General features: G+C 42.3%; 1 protein-coding gene across 4 annotated transcripts in view; it reads left to right on the top strand.

Moving 5' to 3' along the window:
• The first annotated feature begins 201 nt into the window (after window positions 1-201).
• LOC128880427 (uncharacterized) overlaps window positions 202-4,465 on the top strand; it is a 44,753-nt gene continuing 40,489 nt past the window's right edge. Inside the window, exons 1-2 of one of the 4 annotated variants that reach the window (XM_054130497.1) lie at window positions 248-350; window positions 437-621. The gene's annotated coding sequence lies outside the window, so the exon portion shown is untranslated. Of the gene's footprint in view, window positions 622-4,465 lie in introns of all 4 variants that reach the window. The other 3 variants (XM_054130498.1, XM_054130496.1, XM_054130499.1) reach the window with 3 other exon arrangements.

Genomic DNA, 4,465 nt, shown 5'->3' with positions numbered 1-4,465 from the left:
CCCCCCCCCCCCCCCTCCCACCACCTCTCTAACACACACAGAATCACGCCTATCTCTCTCTCTCTCTCTATCATCCCTCTCCGTCGCGCCTACGCCATTTCAGCCGCTGTTCCCCATCCTTCTCTCACCCTCTCTCTCCCTCGCCCGCATTCTCATCCCTCCTTTTCCCACAGTTTCATCCTTTTCCGCTTTCGCGCTCTCTCCCCCCACCCCTTGGCCCTTCCAGTTCCTCTCGCTTTCTCCGTTTCAGCTCGACGCGGTCCAGTCGAGCGTCGGCCTTTGCACCGTGCAGTTCGCGTCGCGGCCCGTCCGCACACAAAGGTGCGCGCCGTGCGTGTGTCTCTGTATGTGTACGTGAGCCCAGTGGTTTAACCCCGTCCCGCGGAATTTTCGGATGGTCTCGCGATCTAACCGCCGGCCCACGGTTTCGTCGCAGGATCGAGGATCTGGGGGAGTCGGAGCCGAGGAGGACGGCCAAGCAGCCGGTAAATACCAGCCAGCAGTGACGGAGATCCACGTGGTGCGAGACGACGCGGCGTGACGCAGAAGGGATACTCAAGGGCGGAAAGGGCGCGAGGGCGAACTCTTATCGGACGCTGCTTCCGGGCTTCGATCTGACAGGTATTTAGCGTGGTCCGTTGTTGTAATTGTCGGATTAATGTTTCACTGAGCGAGTGGGAACGAATGAATATAGGATTAAGTTTAATGGTATTCTTTTAATTTTGTAACGTTAGGGTTGTAGGATGTTTATTTTATTTGTTAGAATCGGAAGACGATTCTGTTCAGTCGCTATAATTGTCGTAGTAACATTTTTCCGAGTGGTAGGGAATGGATGTACGATTTTTCATGGTATTCTTTTAGTTTCGTAACGTTAGGGTTATACGATATTCATTTTATTTGTTAGAATCGGAAGACGATTCTGTTCAGTCGCTATAATTGTCGTAGTAACATTTTTCCGAGTGGTAGGGAATGGATGTACGATTTTTGATGGTATTCTTTTAGTTTCGTAACGTTAGGGTTATACGATATTCATTTTATTTGTTAGAATCGGAAGACGATTCTGTTCAGTTCTTGTAATTATCGTGTTTGTCGGAATCAGATTCTGCCTCACAGTCCTCTTACCAAAAGACAAAACCTTACCCACTCCGTGGCCAGATCCTCTAGGACAACGTCTTCGTACTTTTAGGCGATGTAACGTCGGGTTGTTGTTTGCCAATCGTGGCATTTGTTAGTAATAAATAAAGATACCTTCGTTGCTCGATACCTACGTGACCGAGGCATCGTCCCAAGAGTCCGTTCGGTCGTCCTCTGACCCTGCCATACAACAGTCGTACTCCGAAATGCGACGAACTATTTACCGTGAAAGGTTACTAAAAGACGTTGACGTTGACATATTAATATTTTACCGATCGGTAGCGAATGGATTTTATACAGTGCTACCTCGGTAATAGATAATAGGAAAGATTTCTAATCAGTAGACTGCAAACCTTTACGCGAAATAAAGTCACACGTAGCTACAAAAATTGAACCCAACTAAGAATTTATTTCACTTTGCAAATATTGTAACTATTTCACGTTCAATAGTTTCTTATTATCGCATAATGTACGCTTTTTGTAGTTTACTGCACATTCGAATTTCCTATAAATGCATAAAAATCCGCACTCTACTTATCGGAAATGGGTAATTAAATGAATGCTTCTCTTTTATTATTTAATAAACTAGACTTTATTATATTCAATCTATATCAAGGAAGTTACTCGTATAAAGATTACTCGTTCGACAAAGGGACCATTCTTTAACACTTTCGCTGCGGATGAAAATAAGTAGCCGTTCCCTGGGAGCTGCAATTATGATATTTTTTTTATTGAAGAATTTCTTATAAATGTTCTAATATGATTATTTTGAAAAACCTATATTTGTGGTAACTTATTTTATATATAATATGATTGCCGAACAACAAAAATGAAAACTGGAAAATAATCAAAACAACCATATATTTTCAGTTGGACGCACATGTGCGTCATCCGCAGCGAAAGTGTTTACGCACGTGTTCATTCGTTCAAAAGGACGTTTAAACACAAAAGGATGTATAAACATAACCTATCACGCGTCCAGCATACCAGGTGTCGATTGACCTTCGTCCGTCGTATATTCCAACATTACTAATCCGCAGTATACAATCCTGTACATTCCTCGAGCGTTTCGTTCTTTTCATTTATTCAACTCGAATTTTTTTCTTTAATACAAATATAACCTCGGAACTACAACAAAAATATATTCAAAGAGAACAATCGTTTACGATTACAATAAAAAACAAAAGTAAGAATCTATATCATTATATATTCTCGAGATAAAAATTCTTTCGCGAGGGTAGTTTTCACGACACCTGAAAACAAGCTCCAATCAATTTGAGAGCTCGTATTTTCCAAACAATTTCGAAACCACCAAAGCGATGACTGAAACTTCCTCTTTTCTCGCGTCGACTACGACATACTTTGATCTAAATAAATTCTCTGGCATGGAACGCGTTATAGTTGTCCTGTCAATCAATGACCGTCACGGATCGATTTTTCGAAAACCATATTTCACGGAACAAAATTTCATTCCCTGGCTCGCTTTTTCACGGAGAACTTCTCGGACCATGTACACTCTCTATATGTATACACTTTAAGTTCTCACATATTCCGTGAAATGGAAGTACGCATAATAGTAGCAGAATTAAGGGGTACTTTGGAGGATGCAGCAGGCAGGATGTTGCCTCGCTATTTCCCAGGACTCCTCAGAAATTTGATCTCGCGACATCTCGTAGAATATACCGGGAAATACTATAAATCGCAAGGAGAACACAGTGTTCTCGGTTTTTTAATTAATAAATATTCATCTACGAGGAGGACGGGAATAAAGGATGGGATGTAAAATTTATATCCTTCCAGGGTCGAATTCGTTTCTCGCGAAGTTTATCGCTTGCGACAGGCTTGCAGAATTTCCATACTATACCCTTCGGAATAATTACTCGTGGAAATAAAATAAATAATACCTCTGGACAGTGTCGCGTTCGTACCTTTGACAAGTTTTTAATAGACGAGAGTTTAACGGCTTCTGAAATACCAGATAGATTTATTTGGTCAGATAAATGGTAGTCGCTGTATACCCACTCTTTTCAAAGACACTTCACTTAAAGAGGCTTCTGGTTACGTGTCCAGGGCAAAGCGTCCCCAGAGACCAGGAAAGACACATTCTGTCGATCCAGAAACACGTTGCTAACGCACACGTGAGTCGACTAGCGTCCCTTCGTATTCCGCTCGGACACGGTATTCACTGGCGTGCGTTGCGATTGAAAATTGGCTTCGCCTCTCCACGTGCTAGGAATCTCTGATCAGGCTATTCAATGTTTGCGGTCTATCCCAATGGTCTTTAAACTCTTTCAACTCGAGACACTAATTAGAAGATGGTTACTAAATTTTTAATGCAGTTCGAAGTCTGGAAATCTCGAAGTCTGGAAATCTCGAAGTCTGGAAATCTCGAAGTCTGGAAATCTCGAAGTCTGGAAATCTCGAAGTCTGGAAATCTCGAAGTCTGGAAATCTCGAAGTCTGAAAGTCTGAACAATTTCTACGTAAACGCACATTTCACCCGTGCTTTTTCCAAAATCGATACAAACTTATTCCAGATCTCTGAATACCTCTGAAATTTCTCTCGCCTAACATTCGTCGCGATTAGGATTCCGAACGTAATCCAGCGTCATACACTCCGAGCGATCGCGATGCTCGCACGCATCCCATTGTTCGTCTGCCGAGAACAAACGATTTTCTCCCCTGAAACGCGAGCAAGCTCGTAGAAAAGCGTGCACGCGAAGGCATTCTGTATCCACGAAGCACGATAAATTCAGGACGCCCGTAAGCTCCGTGGACTTCCGTCGCGGTGTATTTCAGGGCCTCCGCCGGAAACGAGAAATTCGTACGTCCTCACCTCTCCCGCTGGTCGCGATGGAAATCTCGTAAAAGTTGCATTACACGCTAACTTCGCTTTAAGCCTGTCTACGTAACCCGCTTATGGGCTTCATAGACTCGATACACCGAGCAGATGGTTTTCAGAGACCGTGTAATCAATCAGACGCACGTCCGATCGGGTTAGAGGCTTTCAGAATTCGGAGGAGTCAGATATTCGGGTATTCAGATATTCAAACTTGGAAAGATTCAAGCTTTTAAATTTTCAAAGTTTTAAATTTTCAAGCTTTTTCGAAGTTTCAAACTTCTAAACTATCAAACTTTTAAACTTTGAAGCTTTGAAGCTTTAAAGCATTACAACTTTGAGGCTTTGAAGCTTTGAAAATTTGAAACGTTGATGCTTTGAGACCTTGAAACTTTGAAGCTTTGAAGCTTTAAAGTATTAAAACTTTGATGCTCTGAAACTTTGAAGCTTTAAAACTTTGAAGCTTTGATGCTTCGATGCTTTCAAACTTTGA

Source organism: Hylaeus volcanicus, chromosome 7 (assembly GCF_026283585.1).
Source record: "Hylaeus volcanicus isolate JK05 chromosome 7, UHH_iyHylVolc1.0_haploid, whole genome shotgun sequence".
In the NCBI taxonomy this organism is placed as follows: domain Eukaryota; kingdom Metazoa; phylum Arthropoda; class Insecta; order Hymenoptera; family Colletidae; genus Hylaeus; species Hylaeus volcanicus.
The sequence above is the reverse complement of the archived record's forward strand: the minus strand, read 5'-3'. Positions and strand labels throughout refer to the sequence as shown.